General features: G+C 36.9%; 2 long non-coding RNA genes across 4 annotated transcripts; one reads left to right on the forward strand and one right to left on the reverse strand.

Annotated features, from left to right (window-relative positions):
- Positions 1-2,889: 2,889 nt before the first annotated feature.
- Positions 2,890-8,723, reverse strand: LOC139355120 (uncharacterized). Of its 3 annotated transcripts, XR_011605852.1 has the most exons (5): positions 8,242-8,723; positions 7,992-8,155; positions 7,725-7,936; positions 7,370-7,669; positions 2,890-2,963 (listed from the first exon to the last, which is right to left on the reverse strand). It is a non-coding gene; the product is annotated as an uncharacterized lncRNA (long non-coding RNA). The 3 variants fall into 3 exon arrangements; XR_011605853.1 differs by lacking the exon at positions 7,370-7,669 and having other exon boundaries at positions 8,242-8,711; XR_011605854.1 differs by lacking the exons at positions 7,370-7,669; positions 7,725-7,936 and having other exon boundaries at positions 8,242-8,709.
- Positions 8,724-13,814: 5,091 nt separating this feature from the next.
- Positions 13,815-17,322, forward strand: LOC139355150 (uncharacterized). The gene is made up of 3 exons (XR_011605871.1): positions 13,815-13,851; positions 14,157-14,631; positions 14,964-17,322. It is a non-coding gene; the product is annotated as an uncharacterized lncRNA (long non-coding RNA).
- Positions 17,323-19,945: the final 2,623 nt, after the last annotated feature.

Below are 19,945 nucleotides of genomic sequence, written 5' to 3' on the forward strand. Positions count from 1 at the left end.
AAACCCAGAAAGCTTCTAACACCGTGTACTTTATCTGGAACGGGAAAATCTCGAACCGCTTCTATTCCTTTGTCGTTAGCCTGTATTCCTTTGCTAGTTACCAAAAATCCTTAGTATTGTACACTTGCTTGTAGGAACTCACACTTGTCCAGTCTTAACTCTAGTTTGTTCCTTGCTAATCGATCAAAAACTTCCTTAAGAACATCTAAATGTTCTTGCATTTCTTTACTCGCAATCATGATATCGTCCATGTATATAACTACCTTACCATCCTTTATCATGTCTGCAAAAATCTTATTGATAAAGCGTTGAAACACCGCTGGTGCATTCTTAAGCCCCATTGGCATCCGCATAAACTCAAATTGTCCTAATGGCGTCAGAAACAAGGTATATTTTATCGATTCACTGTCCACAAACACATGAAAGGAACCATGCTTTAAATCTAATTTCGAAAATATTGTTTTATTTACCAACGTATCTAATAAATCGTCAATCAAAGGTAACTGATAATTATCTTTAACCATTGTCTTGCTACGCTTTCGGTAATCTACACATAGTCGTAAGTCGCCTGCTTTCTTTTTAACTAACACTATTGGGGATGCATACTCGGATTCACTTGGCCTTATAATTCCTTCACTTAAGTATTCATCTAATATCACCTGTAACTTTTCTTTCTCTGTGTAAGCTAAACGTCTGGGCGAACAACTGAATGGTTTCGAATCCTCTAATCTTAAATTCATTTCGCATCTAACCTCTGGCTCCTTTGGCCATTCTTTATTTACATAACATCTTTCCACCATCTTAAGAAATTGACACCTAACATTTTAATTCACATGATCACCAACTTTATATTCTACATTTTCATCCGTTAAATTTATATTAAATAATTCTTTTTCCACTAGATTTATTTCCGGCTCAATATAATTTTTATCCGTAACTTTTTCATTATCTGTGATTTTACTAAACATTTCTTTAATAGTTTCCCTGCTGTCACTAATTAACATCGCTAAAAATTGTATTTTTATCCCTAACATTACTAACACATCGCTAACTATTTGCTTTTCATCACTAACATTACTAACATCATCGCTAATTATCTGCTTTTCATCACTAACATCATCGCTAACTATCTGCTATTCATCACAAACTTTAAAAAGATTTTTAATATTATCAACCGTAACCATTTTCAAAGTGTCAAGGTTTAAATTTAGATAACAAGCATCCATAAAATCTCGTCCCAGGATTACATCATGACTCATAGATTCGTTTGCCACAATAACTAAATTAAAATGTATTTTATTTAAATTTTTCATACCATAACATACTACTTTTCCATACGTTTTTATGTAACTTTTGTTTAAGCCCTAATATATACTTAAAACTGGTAATTTTAAAATGTTTTCTGGTACTTTAGATATTTTGATAAATGAAATCAGACTTCCTGTATCTATGAGGCATTCCGCAATTAACCTGGTATTAGAATCGTTTATAAAATTAAATTCAATATATCTTACATCATTGTTTTCGTTCTCTTTCTTGTTTTTATTCTTCAAGCATTTCGTAACAAAATGTCCCATCCCACCACACGCATAGCACGATCCTTTCTCCCGCTTCAACTTCCTGCACTCGTACGCCCAATTCCCTTTTGCATTGCAATTGAAACAGCGAGTCTTCTTGCTGTTCCTGGGATCCGTTGATGTCGTCGGCCGGCCAACTCCATATGACTTTGGCAAGCTTACATCCGCAAACGCTCTTTTAATGTGCCCAATATCCCCAAAGCATTGAATATGCGCCTGATTACGTAGCCCTTGATGCAGCTCAACATTTCATCTGCATCAATATTAATGCCCTAAGCAAGCATTATCTTGTCGTCGACTTAACTCCCGAAATGTTCGCTTTGTTTCCATTTGCGACCTTCGAATTTGCGTCTTATCTCCAACTTCGATGATTTTCCGCCAAACGTTGAAATCAGCTCTGCAGTCAAGCCATCCAACGGTAGCAACACGCGGTCTGAATTTGCGTACAGCCACTCATAAGCTTTCCCTTTAATTTTGCTCACCATTAGCATTTTCTCAAATTTTCCACCTATTCCATAAATCACACGACTCGCCAGCAAACTCGCTCAACACCTGTGTTGCCATACTCAACGAGACGTCGATGCTCTCATTACAATTTTCCACCACCGCAACGTTGCCGTTTTTCTCTTTACGTTCGCTGCTTTTTGCGTTCCTAGAATTCTCTCCATCCTGGTTGTGCATGTCGTCTTCTGTATAGTTTTCGTTCCATTTGCCTCTAATTCTGAGAATGCTGCCAACAACTTCGTCATTCCCTTCGCCGTTAGTTTCGCCGTCTTCTTTGTCGTAACTCTGGATGCCGCCGTCTTTGCCGTTACTTTTGTCGCCGTCTTCTTCGTCGTAACTCTGGATGCCGCCGTCTTTGCCGTTACTTTTGTCGAAATCTTTGCTGTTACTTTTCGCCGCCTTCTTTCTGGATAGTTCCGCCGCCATCTTCAAAATTCTCGTCGCCGCTGTCTTCGCCTTTACTTTTGTCGCCGTCTTTTTCTCCTTTTTGTCTCGCCATTTCTTCAAACTTTCCACGAATTTCCTTCGGTATATTATTTAATCGCAAGATCAATTGTCTCTTTGTTCCGGTTGTTGATAACTTCAATACACTCAACCACCTTTTTAATTGTTCAATCGACGCGTTGTTTAAATCCATTTTGATTTTCTTTTTTTATACTATTGTTTTAATTAATTGGCTCGTGATCGGCCCAATTCTGATTTTGTAGGGGCATAACGTATTCCCCCAAAGTTAAACACCAACACAAATATATATACGTACTTCCAGTCTTCACTTTTATTTTACAACTTCGTCTGTTCAGGATCACGGTCGGCGTTCAACTGCTCTCGCTCTCAGCTCACGATCCGCATCCAGTGTTGCCAGATTTTGGGAGACACCATAAGCTAGATTGAAAGAAAAAGGAACTAGAATAAGCTAAAAATAAAAATAAAAAAGCTTAAAAATAAGCAGAATTTTATTTGTGTTTATATATTATAGTAAAGAAATTATTTCATCAACTTCGTCATTGGATTCCGTGTATTTGGCGGATGATTTAACTAAAGCAAGGTATTTGTTTGGAAGTTTATAATCATGGCAACATTTGCCATGAAGGCGTAGTCCATATCTGTGGAGTCAGTTGGCACTTTAAGTAGCCACGCCTTAAATTTATCAAAATTTAACCACAAATCGCGCAAATTTTGCTTCTAATTTGTGCAAAATTTCAGTGTGACCAAAACTTATAACCGAAAAACTACCCAAATACGAGCAACAAATATGACTTTTGTACGATTAATCGATAAAATTAAAAAAACTGACAATACAATCATAAAACAAAACTTGTTTTGCTTTTATTTTTTTGAACGGAAATAAGCGAAATGACATTTAAAATAACACTGTCCGCATCAACCCCCGAATCATTGGAAGAGTGTGAGAGCGATGAGAGAGATAGAGAACAGTGAGCGCCTTCGTACAACAACAACAACTTATTCTTAGAACGTACAAGAATGATCTAGAAGGAATACAATAACACATACATACATACGTTCTACTAGGTAGCAATCCTGCTACAAAAATGAACAAGGTTTTGTGACGTAAGGGCAATTAAGTTCCTTGGATCACTGCTTTATAAATAGAAGCACACCTCTGGCTTTATGAAAGCCACAAATTTAAGTTTGGGATAACCACTTAGAGTATAATTGGTGTAGTAGGGGCTTGCACGAAAAAGGTTATTACTTCGCACTTAGAGCTATTATAGTTCAATTTATTATCATTGTACCAAGTTTGAAATGAGTCAAGATTCGATTGTAAAGTGAGGCTCTGCGTGGGCTCATTATATTGGGTGCACAACCTAACTTCATTCGCGTACCTAAGTGCACGTGACTTTGTTAGAACTAGAGGAAGATCATTAATGAATAATGTAAAAAGGAGCGGATCAAGGTGACTTCCTTGTGGTAGACTAGGGATGAAAAAGAGTTTTTAAAAATGAATCTTTGTGTCCTGTCATTCAAATAACTGGAGATTAACTTAAGGAGATAACACGGGAACCCTAATCGCTTTCCTTTCTGAACTAGAAGCGCCTTATTTACCTAGTCAAATGCTTTACTGAAATCAGTGAAAGCCACGTCAGTCTGAAAAATTTTCTCGAATTCATTTTTAACAAATGAAGTAGCCTCCAAATGGTTTGATGTCGTTGACTTATGTTTTACAAATCCGTGTTGGGATCAGAATATAAGAGACCTACAACAATGCTGCAAAGGGGGTGTAATAATGCTTTCAAACAGCTTCGAAATTGCTGAGATCTATGAGATACCTCGGAAGTTACATGCGTTTAATTTGTTCCCATTATTATGAAGTGGGATAACATACGACTCCTTCTATATATGTGCAAAATTGCAGATTTCTTAAGACAGGCAATTGCCCGATCTGTATTTGCGGCCAAGTTTTCAAATTTGAGCGATGATGGGTATCTGACAGATTTACGTTTTGTGTTGACAAAATTATAAAACGGTTTTGGATCCGGTTTGTAATCTGGATCGCGCAACGAGCTTAATTGTTGTTTAATGCTGCTTAAGTATTTCGAAAGGGTGGAATGTGATTCGGAAGCTCTAAACTTTTTGAAGAGTATAGACTTTTAATTTTGTTGTCGTCTCAACTCTTTGTTAAACTACGGAGATTTGTTTGTGATCGAAGGATAATAGGTAGGATGGATGAGAAAATATATCAACGGCCTCAGTCATATTAGTTCATGTGTAAGGATCAGACTAATCAAGGCAAGCTATAATCCTAGTAAGTCAGTTTTGACATCTAAGAAACATTAACATGTCAGATTTATTTTACATCTTTTTATGGAAGACATGCGGAAATCTGCGTTTGCAGAGATGGATAATAACCGCAATATTATTTTAATAACAATAACAGATTCTAAAACTTTGAATTGTTCAATCAACTCTTTAAGGCAAATTTCGTAGCCATAAATTTTAAATATTTTGATGAAATTAATGGAGCTAGAAAAACAAAATCTAGCTTTGTCTGTAAATGTTGAGGAATGGTAGGAAAACTATAAAAGCAAGCACATATATAATAAGAATGCGACCCAAGCTGGTTGTTAATTTGAAAATCGTCAAAATAAATATTGTAAGGTATGACAGTGTCACATAATTTTGAAGAAGACATTATATTTTTACCCTTGAAGAGGGTATTATGATTTCAGTCAGAAGTTTGCCACGCAGTGAAATAGACGTTTCCGACCTCATAAAGTATATATATTCTTGATCAGCATGACTAGACGAGTCGATCTAGCCATGTCCGTCTGTCCGTCTGTTCGTCCTTTTCTACGCAAACTAGTCTCTCGGTTTTAAAGCTATCGGGCTGAAACTTTCCCCAAAGGTCTTATTTTTTTTGCAAGTAGTATTTGGGGTTTTTTTAACATATAACCTTCTAAGCTTGGAAAAATCATTTTTTAATTAGTTTTGAATTTCGAATTAAATTTTATTAAAATCGGATGACTATATCATATAGCTGCCATAGGAACGATCAGAAAATTGGTGGGAAAATAATATGAAACAAATTATAGCTTCGGTGTTTTTTAACATATAACCTCCTACGCTTGGAAATAACATTTTTTAATTAGTTCTGGACTTCGAATTTATTTTTATCAAAATCGGACGACCATATCATATAGCTGCCATAGGAACGATCGGAAAATTGGTGGGAAAATAATACGAAACAAATTATAGCTTCGGTGTTTTTTAACATGTAACCTCCTACGCTTGGCAATAACATTTTTTAATTAGTTCTGAATTTCGAATTTAATTTTATGAAAATCTGACGACGTTATCATGTGGAGGGGAAATAATATGAAACAAATTATAGCTTTGGTGTTTTCTGACATAGGTGTACATTGTACACCTATTGATTGACCCTAAAAAAAGTTTGCCACGCCTTTTTTAACGCCCACAAGCCGCCCACAAACTTCAAAAAATCGTAAGTATGAACGCGGATATCTCGGAAACTAACAAAGAGAGAGAATTATTATTTCAGATTTAGATTCCGTAGCCTTGTACGCAGCGCAAGTTTGTTACACGAATATGCCACGCCAAAAATGACTTCTACATGGACGATCTTATGATAGGAGCCAATTCAGTAGAAAGTACCATAAACATTATAGAGCAGATTTGTAGCGAAGTTATGAAAGTAAATCTGAATTTAAGGAAATGGATTTTGAATAAGAATGAAATAACAAAAGTAGTATAAGATACTGGCGACAATAAGATAATAAATATCAAAGAAAATGAGTTCGTGAAAACATTGGGGTTTCAATGGGAACCCCAAAAGGATAAATTTAAATTTAACGTTAATTTAGGGAATGCTAAAGAAGAAAATAAACGAACAGTACTTTCCACTTTATCCAAAACTGTATGAACCCTTAGGATGGTTAGCGCCAGTAACAATTACATGAAAGCTGTTTGTGAAGAAACTTTGGTTTTCTGAAAATAGCTGGGATCAAGAGTTATAAAAAGATAATGCCCAAGAACGGATCAGCTATAAAGAACAAATTTTGTTATTAGAGAAAATCATAATACCTAGATGGATCCAAAGTAAATTAAATTCGATTGTTAAACTTGACGGGTTTGCAGACGCGTCTGAAATGGCATATGCGGCAGTAGTATATGTTAAGGTAGGAAGATTGATTACAATTCTAGCCGGCAAAAGCAGGGAAAATCCAATCAAAAATAAGAAAACCACTCCGAAAATTCGCTTGGAAATAACATTTTTTAATTAGTTCTGAATTCCGAATTTAATTTTATCAAAATCAGACGACTATATCATATAGCTGCCATAGGAGCGATCGCAAAATTGTTGGGAAAATAATATGAAACAAATTATAGCTTCGGTGTTTTTTGACATAATATCTTATACTATTGGAAATATTTTTTTTGTATTTTTAAGAATTTCTAATTAAATTTATTAATTATACCTGCAAGGGTATACAAACTTCGGCCTGCCGAAGTTAATTTCCCTTCTTGTTTTAATTTTTATTCCGATTATTCCGATGGAAGCTATAAGATATAGTGGTCCGATCCGGCTGGTTCCGACTTATATACTACCTGCAAAAGAAATAAAACTTTTGGGAAAGTTTCAGCCCGATAGCTTTAAAACTAAGAGACTAGTTTGCGTATATATACTTTATGGGGTCGGAAACGCCTCCTTCACTGCGTTGCAAACTTTTGACTGAAATCATTATACCCTCTGCAAGGGTATAACAAATCAAATATATTTATTCAAGCAATATTTAATAATTCTGGCATACGTGCATCCTTTAAAAGTGGCCATTCAACAAGGAAATCGAAATTGCTCATAGTTTTTAGATGCGATTGTCTAAGTTTCTATAAACGAGACCATCTATCGCAAACGATATCCCAATCATTTAAATGACGTGAAAGTCAAAGTTCCTCTTTTAGACCTAGCAAGTTTTCCGAAACATCTAGAACCTCTGTAATTTCGACGTTATTAACGTTTTGGGGTAATTGGCTTTCGTCGAATTTTTTCTTCTTATGCTTGGTGTTTGTTTATTTCGTATACAGTTTTCCACGGCGTGGTATTAATAGTCCTGTTGGTATAACGAATATATTTATAAAAATACAAAAAAGGATTATATAACTTACAGAAAGGTCTTATTCGTTTAGAAACACGTTTAGAATTTCACGAAAAATAACACTAAAATCACTTGGACCGAGGCTCTTACTGTTAAGAAATATGTTTACCAACACGATTTGAATTAGCTTTTCTCGCTTAGAGTCAGTAAGAATATCGTGATCTTTACAGAAACTCAGAATTGCAGTTCCATATGCGCTTTGTGTAGCAATTCAGAGAGAGTCTAAATTATAAAATATTAACCATAGTTATAACTAATTGCAGAATCATGTACTTACCACTCCTCCAAAAATAACTTTTTGTGGATTCCTCAGGCTAGTTGCACTCTGTTAACAACACGTAGTTTACATACATACTCATGAATGGCAATTTTTTTAAAATTGCAATCCTATTTTACATTCTTTCCATTCGAACAATTTTAGTCTGAAATCGACGCGATCACCTATATGGGATATAGCGTTAGCAATGTCTCGATCATCGATGTGATTCAAGTGGTGGTACTGTATTCCAACGTCTAAAAACACATACCCATCAATTAAGGGATTACGGATAAATAGCTCAACTTTTTATTAACACATAGTCACTCATTCATCTTTTAATTATTTATCCAAATGGCTCATGCCAAAACTAAGCAAAAGTTGTTCCATTTTGCTCGCTCTTTTCTTTCTTGCATGACGCTCAGACGCTATTCACAGACTCTATGAAACTCTTTTTGGATAACTGTGCAAACGCGCAAATGTGCATTGTGTGCGCACAGGTGCGCGATTTTTAAATTAAATGTTACCAATTGAAACGTTGGTAATAACGATACTGTTTTTGAAGTTAGGCGAGTGCATTTCATATTTTTGAAGCCTAATCTATACCTTCAAGTCGCATGCTAACACCTATACTATTGCATGACGCTACCAAAGCTTCGCGAAGGTAAACGGAAAACAGAAGAACTAGAGGGAAAAGAAGTGATGCATTTCGTTAACACTTATTGAACTGTGTTCCATTTTAGAATTATATAATTGAGCTTATTGTTCTATCATAATTCACCAGTGCTGGTGGCTAAAATGATTTTTATTCTAAATTAAATACATATATATACGTGTGCTTCCGCTCGATCATAATTGACCTGCGCTGGCGGCTGGAATAATTATACCCGTTACACTTAGAATAAAAGGGTATACTAAATTCGTCGGAAAATATGTAACAGGCAGAAGGAAGCGTTTCACTAGCCTAGTCTGTCCGTCCGTCCGGATAAACGCTGAGAGCTCGAAAACTATAAGAACTAGGCTATTGAGATTTGGCATGAAGATTCCTGAGCTTCTTACGCAGTGCAAGTTTGTTTTAGCAATGTGCCACGCTCACTCTAACGCCCAAAAGCCGCCCAAAACTGTGGATCCTACAGTTTTGATGCTAGAATAAAAATTTAAACTGAAATGTATTGTCCTCATCAATACCTATCGATTAACCCAAAAGTTAGCCACGCCCACTTTAACGCCCACAAACCGTACACAAACTTCAAAAAATCCTAAATATGAACGCGGATATCTCAGAAACTATAGAAGATAGAAAATTGGGATTTCAGATTTAGATTCCGTAGCCTTGTACGCAGTGCAAGTTAGTGAGAAGAGAGAAGATGCCAAGCCCACTCTAACGCCCACAAACCGCCTAGGCCTGTGGCGCCCACAATTTTCATGCTAGAAAAAAGTGTTAGCTGAAATGTATTAGTCTCGTCAATACCTACCGGTTGACCACAAAAAAGTTGGCCACGCCCACTCTAATGCCGATAACGCCTAAATCTGTCTACCGCCCACATAACCATATATTGAGATCGCGGGTAGGTGGCGCATTTCAATCTCGCTTTGCTGCTGACATATGTCCATATCCCTTTTGTCCCTTTAGCTGAGTAACGGGTATCTGATAGTCGAGGTACTTGACTATAGCGTTCTTCCTTATTATACCCGTTACTCGTAGAGTAAAAGGGTATACTAGATTCGTCGGAAAGTATGTAACAGGCAGAAGAAAGCGTTTCCGACCCCATAAAGTATATATATTCTTGATCAGGATCACTAGCCGAGTCGATCTAGCCATGTCCGTCTGTCCGTCTGTCCGTCTGTCTGTCCGGATGAACGCTGAGATCTCGGAAACTATGAGAGCTAGGCTATTGAGATTTGGCGTACAGATTCCTGAGCTTCTTACGCAGCGCAAGTTTGTTTCAGTAGACCGCCACGCCTACTCTAACGCCCACAAACCGCCCAAAACTGTAACTCCAACAGTTTTGATGCTAGATAAAAAATTTTAGCTGAAATGTATTGTTCTCATCAATACCTATCGATTGACCTAAAAAAAAGTTTGCCACGCCCACTTAAACGCCCACAAACCGCGAAAACCTGTGACGCCCACAATTTGCATGCTACATAAAAAATTTTAACTGAAATGTATTGGTGTCGTCAATACCTATCGATTTATCCAAAAATAAATTTGCCACGCCCACTCTAACGCCCATAACCCTTAAATCTGTCTACCGCCGGTAGGTGGCGCATTTTAATCTCGCTTTGCTGCTTGCATATCTCCATTTAGCTGAGTAACGGGTATCTGATAGTCGAGGTACTCGACTATAGCGTTCTTCCTTGTTTTTTTTTTTGTGTTATTAAATTGTGTATGAATATATGGGCATTTCCAGGGGTCGCGAACGTACGTTCGTACGGACTTAGTGCAAATAAAAAAATGAAAAAAAATCTTTTCTGAATTTCTTTTTTTTCTATTCGATAGCATTTTGTTAGTTCTTTGCTTAGTGTAAATGATGGGATTTATTGAGACATCGTTTTCATTATATTGGCAAAAAACATGCGGTCGCGAACGTACACAAAATGGAAGTCGACTTTGGCTTACTTTAGTAAAATGCAAATATCTGCGAATTAGGACGGAATATTCTAAAGCAATAAATTTACTTTTAAAATGGATTCATGTAGCTTTCATTCGAGTCTGTTCCCAAGGAAATATCTTCATTTGTTTTTTTTTATTGAATTAAGTACCGGTCGCGAACGTACGATTTTTCCATGCTGTTTTTTTAACAGTTAATTGAAAGTTTTTTTGCCCTGTTTGGATTTTTATCTTCTTATTAGATTACAATAAAAAGATTTGCTAGAAAAAGTTCAAAAAAATCATATGTTTTCCTTGCGAAAGAATTAATCATAAAAATGCCTTTAAAAGTAGCTAAAAATGACAAAAAGTTAATTTTTTCAGTTTTCAGGGAAATTTCTTCAACAACTCAAATGAAATATGCTTTGGTTCCACAGAATTATGAAAAAAAAAATACGCAAAAAATTCGATGACTTTGAAGATTTTTTGGTTTTGGTCCTGGTTGACCATTTTTCGGATTTGCCCATATGCATGCATACATATGTATGTACGCATTTATTTGACGGACCCTCTAGTAGGTGTGACGGCTAAAATCATTTTCATTATAGACTACTTCCTTTTCGGCCATTAGCATTGTCGTCAATGCTCACGAAATTCGTTTGTATCTTAAGTTCCAGAAAACAATTACTAAAAATACATTTTTGTGTTTAAAATTTTCCAATTTTATCTTTAAAGTTCAAAACGGATATTTTTACAAAATATAGGAGAACATTTGTATACCCTTGCAGAGGGTATATTCATTTCAGTCAGAAGTTGGCAACGCAGTGAAGGAGACGTTTCCGACCCCATAAAGTTTATATATTCTTGATCAGCATGACTAGACGAGTCGATCTAGCCATGTCCGTCTATCCGTCCGTTTGTACGCGAACTAGTCTCTCAGTTTTAAGCTATCGGGCTGAACCAGTCGGAACCAGCCGGACAACTCTATCGGACAACTATATCTTATAGCTCCCATAGGAAAAATCGGAAAAAATTTTTTTTTAATGTTATATCTTTGATGTTTTTTTACGTATAACCTCCTAAGCTTGGAAATAACATTTTGTAATTAGTGTTGAATTTGAATAATATGAAACAAATTATAGCTTCGGTGTTTTTTGACATATTATCTTATATTATTGCAAATATTTTGTTTGTACTTTTAAGAATTTCGAATTAAATTTAATAATTATAACTGCAAGGGTACATAAGCTTCAGCCTGCCGAAGTTAACTTCCTTTCTTGTTATTTAAAATGTTTATTTTGCTACCAAATTTGAAAACTTTAGTATGTGTCTTACTGAGTCACTGTAAAATTTTTTTATGACTTTTCGAAACATTTGTACTAACAAATTGTCTTAAAGTTTGAAGTGTTATAATTTGAATGACTAAAATTTTTTTTAAGTTTTTATTTTAGAATGACTTTTTTAATCGGCGTTTTAAAAACTCTTATTTTCTCTGTGTAACCATTACTCTGATATGATGCAGCTAATTGCGACTCAAAATAACAAAAATGTAAAGTCCTTTGAAAAATTATTGATACGCTCAAAGATGCAATTAATGCAATTTACATTAAGTTTTAGAAAATCATCATTCAATTTCAAGAAAATTGTTTTTTGGAACATTTTGACTTTTTAAAATTTTTGGATATATAATAGTGTTAAATTCTTTCCGAACACTGCACAGTGTATCCGTCGAAGAATTTAAACGAAAAGTAAACAAAGTGTATCCAAAAGTCTAAGCCTCTCAATGGTATATCGTATTTACCAGGGAATCTTACGGTACTTTCTAAAAAAAAGCATTGCAAGCATGAACACGTGTTCATTTTCGCAACGCAGCTGTGCACAGAAAGTTTTTTCTCTTGTTCGAAACGCCCTTTAAAAAGATCAAGTGTTAGCTAGAGGGCTCCGAATTGAATTATTTGAAATGAATTTTGAAATTGAAGGTATTTAACATACTTTAAATTGAGATATTAATAATTAACTTTCCTGTCAACAATTTTTCGTTAAACAAATTTGATCGAATAAACCATTCTTGTGTATTTTGTGAAAGTCTATCTTATGTTAGGTTCAAGTTAAGTTGTGCTCCAAGAAAATCCAGAAATTGGTTTGTATGTCATTGTGTGTGTCTTACTTTTAAGGTGTTAAATGTTTTAAAATAAGCCGCAAAAATTTGTAGATGTGTGCTTATTAGAAAAAACAAGGAAGAACGCTATAGTCGAGTACCTCGACTATCAGATACCTGTTACTCAAAGGGAAATGGAGATATGCAAGCAGCAAAGCGAGATTAAAATGCGCCACCTACCGGCGGTAGACAGATTTAAGCGTTATGGGCGTTAGAGTGGGCGTGGCAAATTATTTTTGGATCAATCGATAGGTGTTGACGACACCAATACATTTCAGTTAAAATTTTTTATCTAGCATGCAAATTGCGGGCGTCACAGGTTTTCGCGGTTTGTGGGCGTTTAAGTGGGCGTGGCAACTTTTTTTTTAGGTCAATCGATAGGTATTGTTGAGAACAATACATTTCAGTTAAAATTTTCTATCTAGCATCAAAACTGTAGGAGTTACAGTTTTGGGCGGTTTGTGGGCGTTAGAGTGGGCGTGGCAGTCTACTGAAACAAACTTGCGCTGCGTAAGAAGCTCAGGAATCTGTACGCCAAATTTCAATAGCCTAGCTCTCCTAGTTTCCGAGATCTCAGCGTTCATCCGGACAGACAGACGGACAGACGGACATGGCTAGATCGACTCGGCTAGTGATCCTGATCAAGAATATATATATGGGGTCGGAAACGCTTCCTTCTGCCTGTTACATACTTTCCGACGAATCTAGTATACCCTTTTACTCTACGAGTAACGGGTATAATTAATAAAGCAAAGATGAGCGAACTGTTAAATATAATGGAGAACATCTGCTAAACAATTTTAACTTTTTGGAAAATTACAAACGCGAAGATCATCACTTATTTAAGATCCATTTTTACATTTTTCATAACTTATTACTTGTGACTAGCGCCTTAACTTATAAGTATGCTACATGCTTGAAGCGCTGGGATAAAAACAATCAAATAAATAAAATAATAAAATCTTAATCGATGATATTGATTAAATTTTGTATCAATTGTTCCCATGGGAGCTATAGGAATAGCCCTGCGACTTGTCCCATTTGTATACCTTTGCAGAGGTTATAATGCTTTCAGTCAGAAGTTTGCAACGCAGAGAAGGTGACGTTTCCGACCCAGATTTCCGGATCGGGTAACTATATCCTATAGCTCTTATAGAAAAAAAACACACAAGATTACAAATTTACTTAATTTTTTTTGATATATTAATTTCTACTCTTGGGAATATCATGCTTTTAATAATTCAGAATTTCGAATGAAATTGATTAATTTTTTGGGTATAATACTGCAAATTTATAGAAATTAGTTCTTAAGTTTTGTATTTAATCGATCCCAACTGCGGTGAATACCCTTTAATACATTAAGATATTTAAAAAGCCAAATAACAGAAACAAATCTTGATTTTCCAATAATTAAATTGACATTGCTTAAATTTAGTTATCTGCGTTTAAGAGCAAGCAAGGCCATATCTTTGTGACGAAAGTGTATGGGTCTGGGCCCACCTAGACTTTCGAACGACCAGAGAATCCTGCAAATGATTTAATACTGTAAGCACTAGTCAGTGCCCCGTCACTTCCACCCATCGCCGCAAATGCACGCGACTTGCGATGACGATGACGATAGTCGATAACCGATTGGCGCAACACCGCCAGGTCTGCAACTAACTTCTCCAACAAAAGTTTCGCAACGACTATTGGGCTGACAAATGGAACTGCCCCTTCGAGCACCACAAAGTCATTTGCACGCACACCCCGGTCGAGAGCCAGTTGAGATATCCTTGGGTGACGTTAGCGCAACTCAACGAAACAATCAGATGACGCTCTTCAGTGAGAGCCAAAGAGCGCTGTGTGTGGCATGTGGATCGTGTTCGGCTGCGGAGGAGTAGAAAGAGTTCGAGTGGTTGCTGTGACAGGTGAGTCCTTAATTCTAGCTTGTAAATACGTCTTAGAGTCCTTATTTTCCACCTATAATTTAATTTTCAATAAAGCAAAAGAGTCTTTGTATCGAGTATTTACACGATATAACCTATTGCTCACTTGCCCTTAAACGCCTCTTTAATAGTTTTATTAAATAAGTAACATTATTGATTACATTTGTAAACCTCACCTTTCACCACCCAACCCGCCCACACAAACAAAACCAACCCAACGTCACTTTATATTCACTAAAACTGATACGGTTGGGGTGGATTGAGTTTTAAGAGAGGAATCGTTTTTTTTCTCGACACTTTCCTTCTCTTTGTAGCGGCGTATAAGATGGAACACCGGTAACGGAACACACTTACTCTGAAGAGAGGAGAGTGTAAGCTGCAGACAGGGAGTTTCTCTTGATAAGCACTTATATAAGGCGAATAAAGGACTGTGGATCCTGGCCTGGGAGGAAGGGTGGTAAGAAGAACGAGAGAGGGGGGGTTGTTTTAAGTTTGGGGGTTTGGTTGGTATGCGAAAGTGAAAATTTTAGTGTCTTAACTAAAATGTTTATCTGTTAATCGATCGATTTTTAATATAATTTTTAATATATTTGTTTTTAAAATATAATAGAATTTCTTGCAATATATATACGTATACATACATTCAACATTCATACAAATGTGTATACATATTTAAATATATGAAAAACAGAACAAAAAATGGAAAATGTTCTAAAATGGATTACAAATTTTTTTTAAATTCTTATTGAAAACGAATATTAAGAATTAACTTCTACTTAAATTTATGCAAAGTTAGTTTCTTTAAGTACCATTTTGAAGATAAAAAGTTGAAGACGGCTGTTTTCCAAGAATTGCAATATAAATAAAAACTTTCCATAATATTGGGGATAATTTCCCGATTGAATAATCATAGGGGTGATTTTCTTGTTTCTTATACTAGATTCGTCGTTTACCATCCTATGAAGTATATATATTCTTGATCTATACCGATGTCCCGGAAGCTGAAGAATCTGCATGCCAAATCCCAAATTTCTAGCTTTTATAGTTTCCGAGGTCTCGGCGTTCATACGGACGGACAGACAGACAGACGGACTAGATCGACTCAGCTAGTGATCCCGATCAAGATTATATATTATATATATTTTATAAGTTCGAAAACTCTTCCTTCTACCTGGTACATACTTTCCGACGAATCGTATACCAGATTCGTCTTTTTTCGCCTTTCGCCTTTTACTTTACGAGTAACTGATATGAAAATCTCGGAGAAGTATATCATATAGCTGTCAAGGTTGTGAGCAATCGCTTTGCTGCTTGCAGCATCTGATTGTCGAGACCGTCGACTACCACACTGGAGGTATGTTTAAAGGAACTCTGCTCATTTCACTAACACACCTAGCCTATAGTGCCACCCATCTTGTTCTTCTATATCGCCACACAGCCTAAAGCGCCAAAGAGCCTATAGCGCCCCTAGCGGCTAGGTGGCGTGTTAGTGAAAATAGCAGGGGCCGCATGTGGTGGTCAATCTCGATTGAACTGCAAAATATTATATATTATATTTTGGCTATAACTTTTTACTGAATGGTCAGACTTAAAAATTTTTTGGCATGTATATGGGTAATGATAATAAGAACAATATCTCATTTAAATTCTTACAAAGTTTAAAAAATGTAGGCACTAGATGGGTTCTTGCGGCTTAGGCAGTTTGTGGGCGTTAGAGAGGGCGTGCAAACTTTTTTGGATCAATCGATAGGTATTGACGAGACTAATACATTTCAGTTAAAATTTGTTTTCTAGCATACAAATTGTGGGGCCTACTGGTTTGGGCGGTTTCTGGGCGTGTCATATTTGCGTAACAAACTTGCGCTGCGTTCAAGGCTACGGAATCTAAATCTGAAATTTCAATTCTCTCTCTGTGATAGTTTCCGAAATATACGCGTTCATACTTACGATTTTTTGAAGTTTGTGGGCGGTTTGTGGGCGTTAAAGTGGGCGTGGCAATTAAATCGATAGGTATTGCTGAAAACAATACATTTCAGTTAAAATTTTTATTCTAGCATCAAAACTATAGGAGCCACAGTTTTGGGCGGTTTGTGGGCGTTAGAGTAAGCGTGGCACGCTGCTGAAACAAACTTGCGCTGTGCAAGAAGCTCAGGAATCTGCATGCCAAATCCCAAGAGCCTAGCTCTTATAGTTTCCGAGATCTCAGCGTTCATCCGGACAGATGTGATCCTGATCAAGAATATATATACTTTATGGGGTCGGAAACGCGATCTTCTGCCTGTTACATACTTTCCGACGAATCTAGTTTACCCTTTTACTCTACGAGTAACGGGTTAAAAAGTATCTCAAAACAACTTTAAATCTTTTTTATTTAAAGAATTAAAACAAAGGCAGCGTTAATAGCATTGAACTACCTTTTCAGCGACCTATAGCATTAGTTGTTTTGAAACTTTAAGATCCTTTGAAAACCTTTATTGAAATTTCCGCTGAACTAGCGGTTTTTTTCAAAAGTTATATATCTCAAACTTCTAAATTTCCACAGAATGTTCCAGGACGCTAAGACAAAAAAGGTATTCGTACAAACTTACAAACACAGGGACAAACATATTGAAAGTCCCCCAAACTCTTGTTTTTGAAATATATTATATATTTTATATTTTATATGTTTGCCACGCCCACAAACTTCAAAAAATCGTAAGTATGAACGCGGATATCTCAGAAACTATCAAAGATAGATATCAGATTTAAAATCCGTAGCCCTGTACGCAGCGCAAGTTCGTTACGCAAATATGGCACGCCCACAATCCGCCCAAGCCTGTGGCGCCCACCGAATTTTAACTGAAATGTATTGATCTCGTCAATACCTATCGATTGATCCAAAAAGTTTGCCACGCCCACTTTAACGCCCACCAACCGACCAAACCTGTGGTCTTATAATCTGCCTGCACTCGGCGCTCTCAGAGACAAATTTCGGCCGATCCGTTATTTCTTTTGCGTCTCTCTGTTATGTTCGGCTAGCGACTAACATTTCGGCTGAAAAATTTTCACATGTAAATGCCCAAATATTTTAGGAGCATTATTGTATATCGAAAAACACTAAGATTCTTTTATAGAAGTAAATTATTTGATTATAGAAAAATTAAGTAAATTGAATTTACTTATAATGTTATGTTTACTTATACATTTCTATTAAATCTTTAAATCATTTTAATATTAACATTTTTTAAAAATTCGTTTTGTATTCATATCCGTTACTCGTAGAGTAAAAGGGTATACTAGATTCGTCGGAAAGTATGTAACAGGCAGAAGGAAGCGTTTCCGACCCCATAAAGTATATATATTCTGGATGCCATGTCCGATTGTCCGGATGAACGCTTAGATCTCAGAAACTATAAGAGCTAGGCTATTGCGATTTGGCGTGCAGATTTCTGAGCTTCTTACGCAGCGCAAGTTTGTTTTAGCAGCGTGCCACGTCCACTCTAACGCCCACAAACCGCCCAAAACTGTGGCTCCTACAGTTTTAATGCTAGATAGAAAATTTTAACTGAAATGTATTGGTCTTATCAATACCTATCGATTGACCCAAAAAAAAGTTCAGACCGGATGAACGCTGAGATCTCGGAAACTATAAGAGCTAGGCTATTGCGATTTGGCGTGCAGATTCCTGAGCTTCTTACGCAGCGCAAGTTTGTTTCAGCATCGTGCCACGTCCACTCTAACGCCCACAAACCGCCCAAAAATGTGTCTCCTACAGTTTTTATGGTAGAATAAAAATTTTAACTGAAATGTATTGGTCTCATCAATACCTATCGATTGACCGAAAAAAAAAGTTTGCCACGTCCACTTTAACGCCCACAAACAGCCCACAAACTTCAGAAAATTGTAAATATGAACGCGGATATCTCGAAAACTATCAAAGATAGAGAAATGGGATCTCAGATTTAGATTCCGTAGCCCTGTACGTAGCGCAAGTTTTTTACGCAAATATGGCGCGCCCCATCTAACGCCCACAAACCGCCCAAGCCTGTTGCGCCGACAATTTTCATGCTAGATATGTACAAAATCTTAACTGAAATGTATTGGTCTCGTCGAAACCTATCAATTGATAAAAAAAAATCGTTTTTTTAATCGTTTCTTTAAGTTAATGTAATAAAGTGTTACGTACGCCCTTCCCCATACCAAGATTAACCCCGGCAAAACAACTGCCATTAGTTGAGGGTAGGGGCCGTAATGACTAACCACACTGCGATTGATAAAAGCAACTCATGGGTGTCGCGTGGCCAGAACAACGACCACGATCGACCTGCTCGTAACCGTAATCCAGTAAGGTGGCAAAGTGCACCAGCCGGCCATTGACTCCTAAAATAGGGGAAATGGAGAAACAGTACCCCTAGGTGGGAACACCTAGTTAATTCATCCAATATGGGGGCTAGCGAAAGCTCTAGTCCGGTATAAAAGACCCCAGCCAAATGGAGAAAGACAGAAATTGTTCTGATCTCTCCATGACGGTGGTCTAGAAGTGCAACTCCCATCAACACAGACCACGACTGGAAGAAGGCTGGTGTCCAGAAGGATGTCTTGACGTTTCCCTAGGAGCAACTTCACCCAGGAGAAAGTCCCGATAACCGGTCCTGCGATCGACCACAATCTGGAGGAAGTCAACCAGCAAAATCCCGAAGGACGAAAATAACTAGTGAACCAAGTGAATGGCCTAAAGACCCCAAGATGGGCGGCGAAACTTCCAAAGTGGCCGACAGCACCGCCAATGTGATTAATCACGTAGAGATCGTTGACCACAGGGACGATATTCAAGATGTCAACAGGACCCTGAAGCTCATAGCTGGACTACTACTGGTTATAGTGATCCTGAAAGTGGTCAAGATGTACAAGCGCTCTGTTCAGAGACGCCGCGACCAACATCACACCCTGGAGAAAGTGGTGACCCACATTGGAGCATAAGCCGAGCCGATACAGTGAAGTGAAACCACCAAAAAGACAATAAAAGCAGCAAAAAGACAATAGAAACAATACAAATAATAATAAATAAATTGCACTCCAATATTATAAACAAAAAAGTGAATCGCCAAAACAATCAAAAACAATTTGCGAGTACATGCATTTCTGAATGCAAGTGTAAACAGAACCCCCAATTACATACGCTGAACAAGAAATTGGAGCTGCACCGACCAGCCCAGCCCGAGCATTGGAACTGACGTGTGCCTCAGTGGAACTCGCATACGATGCATACATACATACATATCTATACAGCGATAGTGTTATTTTTTTTGTGTAACAT

Source organism: Drosophila suzukii, unplaced genomic scaffold (assembly GCF_043229965.1).
Source record: "Drosophila suzukii unplaced genomic scaffold, CBGP_Dsuzu_IsoJpt1.0 scf_9, whole genome shotgun sequence".
Classification (NCBI taxonomy): Eukaryota; Metazoa; Arthropoda; class Insecta; order Diptera; family Drosophilidae; genus Drosophila; species Drosophila suzukii.